The sequence below is a fragment of the Corvus kubaryi genome, unplaced genomic scaffold (assembly GCF_017639235.1).
Source record: "Corvus kubaryi isolate FWS band 111438036 unplaced genomic scaffold, C.kubaryi_AGA036_p1.0 37260, whole genome shotgun sequence".
Classification (NCBI taxonomy): Eukaryota; Metazoa; Chordata; class Aves; order Passeriformes; family Corvidae; genus Corvus; species Corvus kubaryi.
The window spans coordinates 7,024,068-7,039,624 of record NW_024581077.1 but is presented as its reverse complement, the minus strand read 5'-3'; the positions used below and the strand labels follow the sequence as shown (position 1 = coordinate 7,039,624).

The window sequence follows — 15,557 nt, the reverse complement described above, 5'->3', positions numbered from 1 at the left end:
TTTAGGGGAAATCAGTGTTTAAATCAAAATAAGAACCTGGCCATCCTTGCCTTAATTAGAGTCAACAGTGGTAAACACAGTGCTGGAGGCAATTACCTCCAGCAAGGGTTGTGATTTACATCTGGCATGGAAACATCCTCATGTGGGAAGGCTGGAGGAAAACATCTAGTTGCAACCTCCAATTCCAAATGAAACCCTGGTGTTATTCTTCCTGAATCCATGCCCAGCTTAGCTGTCTCTGCTTAGAGAGCCATAGTTTAGTTATATATATATATACATATATATATATATACTGTCTGATAATATCAGAGATGGTAGCTTGAAGCTTCAAGCTCCTGAAGCTTGAAGTTGGAAGTCAGCAAATTAGAGAGGGCAGAAGGAGTCTCGTTTTATTCATTAAGGTGTGACAGTAGTTTTAAGTCTCACACATGGGTCCTGGAAAGGAACATACATCTATATGAGCTGTGAAGGTACGGTTCATGTCAGTGTGAAGACTAAAACTCTACTGCTCTTGCATTAAAGGAGTTTTTTTTTTCCTTGGCTTGGCTAGTGAGCAGTGACTGATGTGATTCCTGCAATCACTTGCACTCACCCAGATACGAGGCTGTGGGACCTCTCCTGACAGAGACCTCAGGCTGACAACATTAATCTGTGGGTACGACTGGAGCAATGCCTCTTCAGTTGAGGTGCCCAGAGGAAGAGACAAGCTCTGTGTCCCTGGCTGAAGTGCCTCACTGGTTAACTCACCCCCAGATACAAACTGGCACACAGCCACGCTGTGGCAGTGGGAGCTGTACCAAAAGCTCAGGGGTGTTTGTGCCTGGGACTTACCCTGTGTCCCCTTGGGGGACAAGATGAGCCAGTGAGGGCTGGCACGATGCTCCATCCCTACAGCTGCCATGCCCTAGCACAGTGCAGCCTCTTTGAAACTTCTGGTGACAGGGATCCTATAGTGTCCCCTGCCTGCCCACTCCAAAGCTAGACTTGGAAAGTATTCCCCAACAGCTCAGTTAGATACAAGCCTTGTCCCTCCTTTGGGCTTTTTACCTTGTAGGAAGCTGAATGTGAAGGGGATTTTCATCTTCATTTTTTCTCTAAATTATTGATGTCACTAAATTGGATTTTTTTCTTTTTAAATTTTTTTTCCAATCTTCAGAGTTGAAATAGAAACTTTTGAAGCACTCCTTCCTCTATCTCTTTTTGGCTTCAATGCCTTCTTTTTGGCAAAGACATCTAACAATGAAAAGACATTTCACTGGCTGTGTGTAACATCACCCATTAAAACACCATATGCAAAGGATGAAGTAATCTGCATGCTTTGGGATGGATTTATATCCTTGGGCAGTAAGACTTCCCAGCCTCATACATGGTGATTGGTCTTTTTGTGCTATATCACTACTGCTGGGTCTTTTTCTTCTCTCTTTTTCCCTTTTAAAACACAGAGATATGCACAGGAGACAATGCCATCCCCCAGGGAAACCACTGAGCAAGATCAGGGGCTCTCAAAGGATGCAACACCCAGGTCAGGCATCCCAAACCCCTCCCACCAGCCCCATGCAGGAGAAATCATCTCCTTCCACAGCCCAGACTACCTGAGGTCCACTAGAAGCACTGTGGCAAGTCCTGGGGATTTAGGTTGCAAACACTTGCCCAGGTGAAACCAGAATTAAAGGTAAAGCTAATAATTTTGTCTTTGCTCTTCTTTACCAAATGCTTCACATGATTGTTTGCCAATTAATACAGGCTCTTCTTTGCAACTGGCAAGTAAGTGAGATGACTTGAGTTACTGCAAAATAAGGAGGACTTCAGATTGTAAGGAGGACTGCTGGCTGCTGTCCCCGATTGCTAGCCTGTATATTAATTATTTTCCTGCTGATTCAGAGGGAAGACAGCCAAGCTGTGAATCAGCCGTACCTCTTCTTGCAACACCTATCATTTCCCTAGATCTCCTCTCCAAACCCCAGCCAGGTCTGGCAGTGCTTTGTTAATGAGATCAGTAATTGCTGCACAAGCCGTACAGTTGCAGTCAGGAGAGAACTGGAGTAACTCTGCTTTCTTCCACCTTGCAAAGCAGAAAGTGCTAACTGTGAACTGGATATCATTTTCTCCAGAAGATGGATTGATATTTACTTTTTTGCAAGATCAGAGGGTTCCTGGTTTCTTTGCCATTGCTCTTCACGCAGACGGTGCAACACCGATTCCTTTTAAAAAAACCACTGAGAATCCAAAACACAAAAAAAGCCCGAATTCTCAGCTCCTGACCGCTGTCCAGCAGCCAAGACATGCCTCCTTGTGCGAGTGAAAGTAGATATGACACAGATTTAATGAGGCAACAGCTTCTTGGCAGCACCACAGGTCTCCTCAGAAACAGTACCATTATTCGTTTACTTGACTAATGCAGTTGTGTTGTGCAAAAATATGGGAGAAAGGTATTTGGAGGGCCAAGTAAATAAGGTTTGGGACAAAACCCCATAGATAATTCAGCAGAGTTTCCTTGACGCTTAGGCAGGCCTTGGACATGTCATAGTTTTGGCAGTTGTGCAGAAGCATTTCCAGGAACCCTCTGAAGACTTAGGGGGCCTTGTCACCATGTCTGCAATGCCTGAGGCTGCACTGGTGATACAGAGCATCTAAAATTAGAATCATGGAATGGTTTGGGCATAAGGGACCTTCAAGATCATCTAGTTCCAGCCCTGCTGCCATGGGCAGGGACACCTTCCACTAGAGCAGGATGCTCAGAGCCCCGTCCAACAAGGCCTTGAACACTTCCAGGAATGGGGCAGCCACAGCTTCTCAGGGCAAATACTATTGTCATGTTCTCCTCAAGACTGAAACATTCCTGTTCTCTAAAACTTTATAAAAGAGGGGAATAGAGGTATTTGAGATGCCATTGGTTTAATTATCCAGATTACTGGTGTGTGAGGGGACTGTCTGCTGGTAACCACGAATCCCATCAGCAGTGCTGGATAATTGCTGCTTTTCCCAGTGCATTTTAAAAAAGTGTATCCAGAGCTTTTAAAATTACGCTTGAGTTCGTTTCTCAAACTGGCAGCAATGAAAAACTACTGGTGACAAAGACCTCAGAAAAAAGTACATTTGGGAACATCTCCTTCTCCTACATACTTTTTGGCTTCAGTACAGTACTTTTCCCCTAAAACATAAAGCTTGGAGAAGAAGAAGTGGCAGAAGTCAATCACCAGACACTGCAAGAAGCGAGGATGATTTCTGAGCAAACGTTGAGTACCCAAGTCAAGGCTCTTGTGAACTCCCAAACACAGCATCACAGTTACAGTTCAGGGCTTAGATGAGGATGTTAAAAAGTGCCTTGCTACTGGGGTTTTCACAAAGAATTACATCACTCTTGTTTTTCCCCCACAGCCTTGGCTCTACCTTTCCAGCCTGTCTGTACTGCAGCAAATAAATCTTGATTGCGCTGATGGTTTTATGCTTGCCTTGTGTTTGAAGCTCAGCCTGGATGAAGCTGAGGTGTGGAGGTGACCTCTCCAATTAACACCCAAGCAATTTCCCCTGAGCCCTGTAATCGGAGACATCTGGGAGCAGATTTTGGAGTTGGTTTCCTCACCAACTGCAGGAGTCAGCACAAGTGCTAGAGTTGGCTGCACACGCATGTTAGGTCAAGGTTAGGCTGATAAACAATACACAGAAGGAAGTACCCTACAAGCCTCCAGGACATGTCCTAGAGATGTTCCTTGCTGAAGAAGAGAAGGTTGTAGAATGAAAGTATCTGCCTTGGAAGTGGTGGGGAAATTCACAGGTGTCAGTTCCCATGGGGTGATAGTGATGAAAAGATGAGTGCATGGCTCCTGGTGCAGGGGAACAAAGGGACTGTTGGAACACATGGCCACTGTGGCAAATTATCCTCTGCCCCTCCAAAACCTCCATTTCCTTTAAGTGCAATTGATGTGAGTGGCTAGTCCATGGGTCCTGGAGTGTGTTGGAGGTAGCTCAGTAAGAAATATATTTCACAAAATTAATAAATCCCTGGGGAAATTTGTTCTGTCAGATCCACTGGCTACTCGTCTTACTGTCTTGTCTTGCAGGGAATCATCTGAGTCACATTTGTCTTCTTCTGGGAGCTTTGCTCTACATTTGTGGTGGCAAGGACTCGGACAAGGTGTTCCTGTGAGGTCTGACATTTTCCTGCTCCTCTTCCCCAGGTATGGGCAGTCCAAAAGTAACGTCTGAGGATCACTGTTTGGAAGGACAATGTCTTCTTCCAAAAGAAGCAGGCAGTGCTTTGATGTATCTACACCTTATAAATGAGCAATATTGCTAGGCAACTGGGAAACAAGGAGAAACTCAAAACACAGCAGAGTTTTTCAAAATTTCCTTAGGAAAAGTAAAGCCTGCCTTTCTGTGAGTCCCTCAGGAACAAGTCACCACTTTTGCACAAGAGAGCATGTCTGGTAGGAGAGGGAAGCTTTAATCAAGCCAAAGTAGGTCTCCATTACACCAATGTAAATCCAAAGTAATTCAAGCAATCCCAGGTTGATTTAGGCTTGAGAAGCCAAGATCAAATTTTGATGTCACAACAAGCTACTTATCTGCAAGAAGAATTTTGGGGAAGAGCCTTGATGTGCAGCTCTGCCTTGCTCAGCCCAGGAGCTGCTGGAATCAGGAGTTTCCATGTCTCTCTTCTGGGAGTTGAAGGCAGGAATGGTGACAGAAGGGAAAAAAACTTCTTTTTTTTTTTTGTGAAGAATAGGATCAGCAGACAAATTGCCTTAAAAATGCTTGTCAGGACTGTTTGGAGTCACCATTTGTTAGGATGGCTTCTGACCTGTCATAAACAAAGAGCAGTTGAGAGGCCAGCAGTGCCATTTGCTCCTTTCATTCCTCTCCACTCTAGGGATATAGGATCACTGGCAACCTGCTTGTTTTCCAAACAGTCTTGCTTCTCACTGTGGAAAATCCTGTGTAAAAATCAAGGTCACTGACTGAACCTCTATAACACTGTCTGCTGTCAGGCAGAGGTGCACTCCTGCCAAAGCAGCTGAGCCCTGGCCCCCTCCAGGAGGGTGGTCATGGCTGAATGACAACCAAAGTCCTGGAGGGTTTGTGGCCAGGAACTGTAGAATGGTTTGTGTTGGCAGGGACCTTAATGGCCATTTAGTTCCAAACCCCCTGCCATGGACAGGAACACTTTTCACTAGACCAGGCTGATCCAGGCCCTCATCCAGCCTGGCCTTGAACACTTCCAGGGATGGGGCAGCCACAGCTTCTCTGGGCAGCCTGTGCCAGTGCCTCACCATGCTCACAGGAAAGAATTTCTTGCTAATACCCAATCTAAACCTTCCCTGTCAGTTTGAAGCCATCCCCCCTCGTCCTATCACTCCATGTCCTTGTCAAAAGTCCCTCTACAGCTCTCTTGTACCCCCTGTAGGCACTGGAAGGTGCTCTAAGGTCTCCCTGGAGCCCTCTCTTCTCCAGACTTACCAAGCCCAACTCTCTCAGCCTGTCTCTGTAACAGAGGTGCTACCCACCCCTGGGTGTGTTCAAGGCCAGGTTGGATGGGGCTTGGAGCAACCAGGTCTAGCGAAAGAGGTCCCTGTCCATGGCAGGGGGTTTGTTATAAGTTGATCTTTAAGGTCCCTTCCAACCCAACCATTCCGTGGTTCTATGAAGCATTTGCGTGGAAACCAGATTGACGCAGGCTAGGAAAGGTTTTTTGAGTAAGTCCAGCTCTCTTCTGATTATGCAGTGCTGAGCAAAAGGCTGCTCACATGGCCATGGGACTGGAGACCTCAGCCCCATTTCCCATGCTTGTGCCATCTGGTGTCACCCCTAAGGAGAAGGATTCAAGGAAGATTCAGGATACAGGAGAAGAGTAAATGCTTAAGCAACCACGTGCTGCCAGAGCTTGATGTGTGATACCTGAGTTACCTTCTATAGATACAATCACAGATAACCTTTCCTCTGCTGATTTACCTCACTAGATTTTCAGGGAAAAGCCAGTCCCAGCATCTCTCAGGGCCACAGCTCCCACTCTGATCTCAGGAACCCTCTCCTTCACTGAGAACCCCAATGCCATGATTTCATTCCTCTAATCAAGGAGCTTCTTGCTCCTTGACTTCCCTGTTGCTTAATAACAGACGGCCCATTAGAGAGCTGCTTGATTTGTGATGGTGCAGAAGTAAGTGCTGATAAAGACAATTAATTAATGGTATGGATTTCCCAGCAGAGCTCTCAATTAGCGTGAGCTGTTTGCCAGCCAGCCGCGGTGCAGATCACAGAGCGGGTGCATCCCGAACCGTGGCTGATGCATTCAGTGAGGCAGAGGGTGGGTTTCATCAGGCCTTAGGGTTTCCACCTTGCATTGTATGCAAAAACTAGGAAAAAAGGGGTCTTCTCATGATGAACGGTTACAATACGGATTTTTGGGAAGAGATGTCATTGCTGCCATTAAATGTTTGGCTGCCGTGTTCACGCTGCTCTCCTGGGGATGGTTGTGCAACAAGCCACAAAGCGAGGATCTTCTGGCTGCCAGTGACCCTGGGTTATTCCTACCCAGTTTATGAACTGAATTTCCTACTTAAGCTGATCATAGACTCACTTAAGTTGGGGAAGTCCCCTAAAGTCATTGAGCCCAGCCATTAACCCAGCACTGCCAGTCCACCATGAAATCACATCCCCGGTGGTTCACAGTAGAGGAGAATGGAAAGGGAGGAGAAGCCTGACTCTAGGGAGTCTTAAACGAGGAGGAAAAGGATATTACAAGGTCTCATAGTCGCAAGAAGATGCTGATGATGCTCAAATGGGAAATGAAATACAAGTATTAACAGAAGGGAAATGGAGCTTCTGAACTGTCTGCCAAGAGAGGTGGCAAAATCTCGGGCAAGAGCCTGTCTGCATGAGTGACCAAAGTATCTCGAAGTATCTCAGGTTCCCTCTGAGACCTCCCCCCGCTGAGCACCTCCCCAGCTTCTGGCAAATGTTTTTTGTGGAAGGCGCATTTCTGAGTTCAGCCCTGAGACAGACATTGAAAGGTGAAAGTCCCTGGTCCATGCTTTGTGGGGAGCCACAGGGTCTTGCTGAACATCACAACATTGCCTTTCAATAGCCTTAACTTCTCCATCGTGGTCAAGGACAGCAATCTGGCTTCTCATCCAAGAGCTGCTTCTGCCAAAAATAGGAGGCGTTGCTACAGTTTGCCTTTTTGTTACAACTGCTGGTCCTTTGGTCACAGTGACCCCCATAAATAAAAGAGCTAATTAATGCCCATCTCCTCCCAATGGTGATTGACTATGACCTTGAGTGACCTTGCTTAATTTAACTTTCTCGACCAGCTATTTTTGACAGCAAATAATTTAACATCCTTGTGACCCCAGTCTTGCGTCTCTCCTGCCAACTGGCTCTGCAGTTTAAATGAACAGCAATAAATAAATACATATCTGCAGAGGGACCTAAATGACTCCCATTACTGGAGCATCTGAAGGCCTGCTTAAATAAATCAAGGGAGTAGGAGATTATGCTGCAATCATGTGGAGAGGGAAAGGAGAGAATACATTACTGGTATTCCAGGGGCTGCAACTCAGGGGTGAAAAACTTTGCAGAATTCAGAACAATGAGGTTTAATTCAAGTGCAGATGGACAACCAGAGGCTCATTTTGTAATGTCTTCAAAGAGGAGCAGAAGATTGCAACCTGATGGGATCTCCAGTGCTTAGAACTCTCACCAGGCAGCTCCTGCCTTGGGGATGGGGCTGTTGGAGGTTGCTCCACGGCATGAAAGTGAGGGTACGGGCACCACCTGCCCACCTGCAGTCATTGTCCCACTTTTCTCCCCCAAACATGCCCTCAGGAGAGGAAAGCTGGCCTTGTAGGAGCAGGAATGGCAGGAGTGAGCAGTTCTTCAACTCCCACTGCTTTGGGCAGGCAGACACTCGCTTTGAACCATGCCGGGGCTAAACCTCACCTTGGGGGCCCCCTGCATGAGTAGGAACAACAAATATTCCTGGGAGGAAGGAAAACCTCACTAAGTCATCTGCTTTGAAATCCCAGAACAAACAATGATATTCTATTTGTTGGAGGGATCACCAGCTGCAACTTTCCTCGTCCACTTTGCCTTTTCCCTTATTCCTACTTATTTTCGGGGTCTGGTTTTAAAGCATGGCTATTTCTGCCTTTCCCCTGTACAGCCTTCAAGTCAGCCCTGTCACTGTGGCCTCATTTGCATCACACTGAGGAGACTGAAGAGTCGTTATAAATTGTATTTACATAATTTTCCTTCCCCCGCTGAGGCTGAAATCAAAAATGCAACTAAGTTAATCAGGAAGATCTGGGCCTGGCGTAAGTGCAGGCTGGGGCTCCACATCCCTGTGGGGCAAGAGGAATGTCTGGGGACCCACTTGCTGCTTAAATACAGTGGAAGAGCTTTTCCCGAATGTTTTCCAGCTTCTCCCTAATGCTTTCCAGCCTGCTGACAAAATAAAAGCCAGGCTCCTGCTGTTGATTTGTCTCAAGGGTGAGTCCATTTTCTCTCGTTTTTCATTTTTCCTCTTTTTAATCCTTTCATCCAGCTCTGCACAGCATCACCCATCACCCCTCTGGGTGACAAACTCTGCCCTGTGCCCCTCTGTCCCCATGTCCCCAGCAGTGTGATCCTCCCCCTCATCAGCTTTGGGGTCAAACTGGTGAAACAGCTCAGTAGGAAATTACTTACTATTAAAGCAAACCCACAGCGGCTAACTGGGCAGGAGGTACCTCTACTGGTGAGAGGAAGGATGGATGATCATATTAATTAATTTACACTGATGGAGTGTCTCTCAATTAAAACACATCACAGATCAAAAGAGGCTCTGTGCTCTCCTCGCCCTCCCAGGGGGCAGCAGCAGCACCATCCATCCCTGTCCTAGTCTGCCTGGCAGCTGGTTCTAAGGCTATTAAGAGGATTTTGGGGTTGGAGACCTGTTTAGGGTCTACTCTTCCCCCTTTAAAATCTTCAGAGATTGAGGGTTTGTCTTTTATTTTGGTCTTTGCCTTTTGCTGCTGGAGTTTTCCCTGGAGGGGGTGGTGGTTCAGCACCGCACATGGACAAGCCTGAGACCTAAATATAGCAGGGGTTAGGGTTATTTTCTTGGGTGATTTTGATGAGGGGAGAGAACAGAGATGTATGAAACACCTGGTTTTGGGCAGCCCTGACATCTGTGGGGGAGAGAGGAAAAACAAGCAAAGAGAAGGAAAATGTTAGAAAACAGCTTTTGCTGCCAAATAAAGCCTTCGTGGAACTACAGATTTTTGGCTTTCCCATTCATTTAACTAATAAATGAATTAACATAATTCTAACGCAAATATTGCAAGAATTGAATAAGCAATGAAATTTAAAAACTAACAGGAAAATACTTTAATATGGAAAGTCCAGGAGGGCTTCAGATAATGAGAAACTGGAGGAAATGGCTGGTGCTAGAGGAGTTGGTGACCACGTACAGCTGCAGGTGACACCTCGATGGGAACAGGAGCCTGTGCCAGGCCAATGCTGCTCTGGGCACGGCCTCCTTTCTAATTTTATCACCAAAATTTCACTGCATTACCACTAATGTGGCAAGCAGATGTCCTTAAGCACTCACTCTGTTGCTGGCAGGCAGCAGCTAACCCTTCGCTCTATTTTTTTGTAGTTTAAAAGAGTCTGACCACCCATGATTTTAAATGTGAGAAGTTTATTCTTGTCATGTCTAAATGTTTTCTTTAACTGTTCTTCCCTTGCCATCTATTTTTGGCTTAATTTATGATAAACCATGAACACTACCAATAAAGCTTGTATGTTAAGTCAGTGCATCAGATCAGAGCTGCCCCTGACAGAGGGTCTGTAAAACCTCACTGCCTCCTTCCCACCGGGGGGGATGCACTTTTGTGTGGGTCATGTTTGGTTTTCCCCTCTTGAATGTCTATTTGTGAGCTGTGAAAGCTTTCCATCAGTCTGGATACCTTGGCCCCATCACCAGCCCCACAATGCCTGTTGCACATCAACATCCATGGACGAGTAGGAGGACCAAGTGCATGCCCATCCTTTGATCCCCCCTTCCCAGTGTCTCAGCTTCCCTCTTACAAAAGAGAAAAGGGGATTAACTTTGGTCTTGGGCTGGAAAACACACCTCCTCAACCTCTGTGATCATGCCCATACTATTCCTTACTGGGAGATGTGGCCTTTGCACCCAAATCCTGCAACCTCTGATGACTCTTCCCTGCACCTTCCATAGGTTATGTCCCAAGGCCTCCCAGCTGCCTGGTATCTAGATGGCCCAGCTGGTGGTGGTGCATGGTGCTCCAGTCTGTCCAGTTCCCTGTGCCAGTGCAAGGTCCCAGGGAGTGCCAGTGGGACTTTGTCCTATTATCTAGTGCCACGGCAATGCTGGGCCAAGTGCCAGTGCCTGGAAGGCCCCAGTGGCTACTGCCAGTGTTCAGCTACGCAGGTGCTGGTCCCAGTTCCTGTTCCCAGCTGGTGGTGCTGGTGTCAGGGTAGTCCCAGTTCCCCATTCCTATTCCCTACCCAGAACGGTGCCAGCTCCTGTTCCCACCGACAGGCCCATTTTCTGGATGATCCCAGGTCTTGGTACCTGAGCAATGTTGGACCCGGATCCCGCTTCCCAGCAGGGTTCCCAGTCCACCAGACTGGTCCCCAGCTCCTGGACCAGCGCCAGCTGGCGCCGTTCCCATTTCCCACTACCGGGTGGTGCCAGTCCCCATTCCCAGTAGTGACTGGGGAGTGCCGGTTTCCGGTGTCGGTTCCCATTCCTAGTTAGAGTTCCCTGTGCCGGTTCGCTGTCCAGTTCCCGATCCCGTTCCCGGTCCCCTCTGTGCAGTTCCCATTCCCGTTCCCAGTGCCGGTTCCCGTTCCCGGTGCCAGTTCCCGGTCCCTCTCGCAGTGCCGCCGGCCGGACCCGTGGCGGGCCGCGGCTGCGGGTGCCGGTTCGGAGCCCGGCGCGGTGCCGGCGCAGGCGCGGTCCGTGCCCGCCCGTCGGGGCGGTGCTTGCGGGAGGTGAAGCGCTGCGGGCAGCGGCGCGCCCGGAGCGGCGGCACCGGCACTGGCACCGGCAGCAGCCCCGGGCAGGTAAGGCGACCCCCGGCTCCGGGAGGGGGGTGGCCCGTCCCTGCAGCCCCGCCGCTGCTCCATTCGCGGGGGGACGGCTCCGCGCCCCGCCCGGGGGTCCCGCCGCCTCCTCGGGGGATGCTCCGCGCACCTGTGGCTTTGGGAACCGGGGGCAGCTGCATTCCGGGGCGGGGGGCAGTGTGTGTTTGTATGTGAGCGTGTATGAGCGTAAGGGTTTTTTGGGGGGGGAAAAGCCCGAAGCAGGCACCCGGCGCCTCCCCTGCGCGGAGCACGCTGCTGCCCTTGCCTTCAGCAAGCGCTGGTGTTTGGGGCTGCTGGAAGTCGGGGTGCTCGGCGTGATGCGTAGGAAAGTTGCATTCCGGATGGTTAAAACCCCACAGCTGCCCCCCAGGTCAGCTTGTGGAGCCAGGCTGGACAGAAACTTTGAGCAGCGAGGCCTCGGCGCTGGCTGGAGAGCAGAATTTCTGTGCTGAGAAAAAATCCTGAGGTTTCAGTATTGTTCTTTGTTCCATTTTTCTGGGACAAACGCAGGGGCTTTTAAAAAGTCTCCTGGAAAGTTAAGGCAAGAGAGAGCTCCTGCTCCCAAGGCAGGCTAGCTCGCTGCTAGGGTGCAGGAGACTGATGGCTTTTGGCGTTTCCAAGCAGAGAGATGAATCTGGATTTCCCAAATCCCATCCTTTTCTCCCTTCCCTGAAAAATGTTATTTTGAGCTTGAGACACCCGCCTGGTGCTTTCTAGCAGAGGGTGTCCCACTGGTTATGGCTCTGGTCTTCTATCCCCCACCTCCCATTCTGGTAGCTGCAGGTGAGTGTGAGCTGCACGCTTGGCTCTGCAGATCCACCCTGTGTCACACTTGGATGTTTATTATGTATTTATTATATTTATTTATTACCAGTTACTGTTTCTGCCTGGATGCTGTGTTAGCTCTGAGCTTGGTGGGGAGTGCAGCCACGGCAAATGGAGCTGGAAGCAGAGCAGCGAGCTCCGTGTGTCACAGAGAATGCTCTTAAACCCTCGGCTGCTTGTCTTGCTGCATCCAGCAAGGACCATCTGCAGGCTTTCCCCAGGGCACCTTTTATCTCCAACCCATCTCGTATCTTAGAGGGATCCTCCTGCCAGGGTCGGCCTGGGTTCCAAGTGTGCTGAACTGGTGTTACACTGGAGGGAAGGCAGCACAGGGTCCCTGGAGCTGCATCTCCCACCCCCAGCTCTGCACGTGGATAGCCCAGGGCAAGTGCAGGGAGCCTGGCTGGCCCTGCTGCTTAGGGTAGCAGTGGATTGAGGAGGAACAAATTTTGGGATAAAGGTGAGAGCAGGTTTCACCTGTTGGGAGCATCCTTGGGGCAGCAAGGACTAGGGTGGGGGAAAAGCAGCGGAGTCAGGCATGGATGGACGTGTAGAGCCTGATCCAAGTGCTCACCACTTAGCTCCTGCTCGGTGCAACTTACTGCTACAGGCACACCTATCCTGCTGGGATCTACTTCCCCCTACTCTTCCCAGGAGCATCAGCTGCCTCCTACTTATTTAAGCAATTCTTTAATGTGAATCACCTGGGGGCTCAGCTCCAGCCCATGACCCAGGCAGTGGGGTTGTAAAACCTAAGAGGGAGTAAGGGATGCTCTTTCAGAGATCTTCTCTCCACCCTTAGGAGCGGGATGTGAGGTCTAAATCCCTCCTGCAACGGGTTCACGTGTACAGGTGCTGTGGGTGTGGGAGCTGGCTCGCTCGGTGGCTGGTGCTTGCCAGCAGCCATGTGCCAGAACTGGTTGGGAAAAACTTTCTTGTTGGCAGCAGAGTTAAGGATCAAGGCGTGAATGAAAGGAAAAGCAGGTTTTTGAGGAAGTCAGCAGGGCTCGCTGTAGCAGGCCCTGCCCAGGGTAGCAATCAAGCCCCTTTGTCATGCTGTAAGGACACCATGGTGACATGCAGAAGGAATAATGCTATCTGCAAAGCAGTGGCACATGAAATAGGGGCAAAGTGACATGACCAAGGCACTCAGGAGGTTTGTGGCAGGCTCAAGTCCACCCTGCTCCCTGCCACCAGCACCCCAATCCTTGTGTGAAATTACTTAGGTGGGGCTTTGACATGGCCACAAGCCCAGGAAAACCTCTGCCCTGCTGCTGTGTCCTCCATGGCATTGTCTGTTCAAGGGAGCTTTCAACCAGTGGTGGACAGCTACCGTGGGTATTCTCAAGCCTCTGAGGTGGGGGGAGATGGAAACCCAGAGCTATTACTGAAAGAGGCTGATGTGTAGCTGTGCTCTCATTTTTAGGGAAAGGAGATGCCCCAGGTCTCCTTTACCAGGATGTGCCAGCACTTTACACGGTGCACGTGGGAGTGTGCCAGTGGAGAAGATTTCTACCTGGGAGGGGGCTGGGGGAGGTGACAAAGGGCACTGCTGGACAGATTAAGCCCACACAGCAGAGCTTAAATCTGCTTAAAGCCTTTAAGGGAGGATCTGAGCTCATTCTCATTTTTCATGCCGAGATTCGCCTGCGAAACCAAGCTGAGAGGTGGATGAGGTGCTCAGCCAGAGGGGAACAGCTGACCTCGAGGATGGGTTTCAGGCTGTGGGGATGTCCCCTAGGTCTTATACCAGCCCATACAGTGGGGCACTTTATGTCTGGACTTTGTGCTAGGTTTAGGGATTGAATCATATTGGGATAGCCCAGACTGAGGGTTCGGGGCTGTTTTGGTCCTGGATGCCTCTGGGAGTGTTGCAAAAAAAGCAATGGGAAACAGGCAAAGGGTGTTTGTGGGACATGGGTATGGAAGAGTTAACATGGAAGGACCAGGCTCTTCGATCTGGTGCTTGAGAGGGATTAACTCAGCCTGGAGCAGGTGCAGGGAAAAGGGCTCTGAAGCTGCTCAGAGGGATGGAGAGCTATTATACAAGGCTATAAAAGCCCAGTGAAACAAAGGCAGAGAGGGGATGTGCTTGCTGACTACAAATACATCCTACGGGTGAACTCCAGGCAGGCAGAAGAGCGATTTAAACTGGGGGCAGTGTTGGTGCTGGGGTGTGAATTCATTCAGTTTAGCTTAGGAGGCTTATCTAGAGGCTCTGCAACTGTGTCACATCAGAGGAGGGTAGGAGAGGGTGAATTAGAGCACATCACCTCTCTTGCAAGGTGCTTGGCTGTGATATAAGGAGGTCTTAACGTTTGTCAGTGTAGGAGGCCAGGACTCTGTGGTCCAGGCACCCTGTCCTGGTGTCTCCTTTGGGAAGGGCTGTGTTAGCAAAGCAGATCTCACCATCTTCCTGATGTGGGACCAGACCAACCATGAAGCAGATGAAGCCCAGCTGAGATAATTTTTTGTCTTTGATTATGCCTCAAAAAACTGAATCCATCTCTCCCTTGCCCGGTTGCTGCGTGGATTAATAACAAAGCATCCACACTTTAAAGAAGGCTTTGGCTCTGATCCCAAGAGGAGATTTAGACAGTGTTCGTGCTGGGGTATGATGTTACGGAGAACGGGTGCATCCTCTAAATCTGCTCACGCTTGTGCATTAATTATTGGATATTTTTGGCTGCCCAGAGATGCCAAGATTCCTCTCCTAATGCTTTCTCCAAGCAGGGCAGCATCAGGTTAATACAGAGAGGAGGAGAAGGATGCAGCTGTGCCTTGAAGGCTGGGATCAGGCGCTCCTTCTCTTCCTCCTCACTAATCTCCAGAGGTGTCAAGTCCTTTCTCTGCAGATGTCCAGAGGTGAAACCCCTTCCACAGAGAAGCCTCCTCAGCCCACACAGAGGTGTTTGTTGTCCTCTGCTCGTGCCGTGGTGGTGCGGGGCACACTTGGGCACCATTTACTCCCTTATGTCTTCACCTTCACCTGCACTTCTGAGGGGCTGTGGGGCACAAGGACTCAACTCTGGGCTTGCACTGACCTGCTCCAGGCCAGACGGTGCTCCTGCATCTCCCAGCCCCGCGGGCAGTGTCACGGGTGGGGAATGAGGGGCGGTGATTACTCCAGCTCTGCTCACTTCCAGTTGATTACCCAGGGAGAAAGGGCCAGGCTCTGGGCACTGCAGAAAATGGACACAGACCCAGTGGCTTCATGGAAGCTACATTTTTCACCAGTCAAGCATCTGTCTGGCTGTGTTAACCCTTTACCTGCTCTGAGCTTTCCCCTTCACACCATGGAGACTTTTCACCCATAGCTTATTCCTACTAAATTGGCTTACACTTTAGGAGGCACCCCTTCGACATAGGGGTGACTTCTTGAGGTCATGGAGGGGAATAGGAATGGTTGCCATTGAGTTTTTCACCCTCTCTGGGAAAAAATCCTTTCTGCTCCACACTCTGTGGCCAAGAAGACTTCACAGTTTTTACTCTTCTGCATGATGCATTAGTTTTTCAGCCAATATTGCAGATCCTCATGCTTTGGGGATCTTCCTGGACTGGAGATGTGACAGATGATACCCCTGCAAAGCCGTGCTGGGAGCCCGCGGGGTTTGCAGCATCTAGGTCAGAGACTGGCTCCTTTG

At 49.5% G+C, this 15,557-nt stretch overlaps 1 protein-coding gene across 1 annotated transcript in view; it reads left to right on the top strand.

Annotated features, from left to right (window-relative positions):
- Positions 1-10,961: 10,961 nt before the first annotated feature.
- CAPN5 (calpain 5) overlaps positions 10,962-15,557 on the top strand; it is a 52,883-nt gene continuing 48,287 nt past the window's right edge. The window contains exon 1 of the mRNA XM_042024218.1: positions 10,962-11,067. The gene's annotated coding sequence lies outside the window, so the exon portion shown is untranslated. The remainder of the gene's footprint in view (positions 11,068-15,557) is intronic.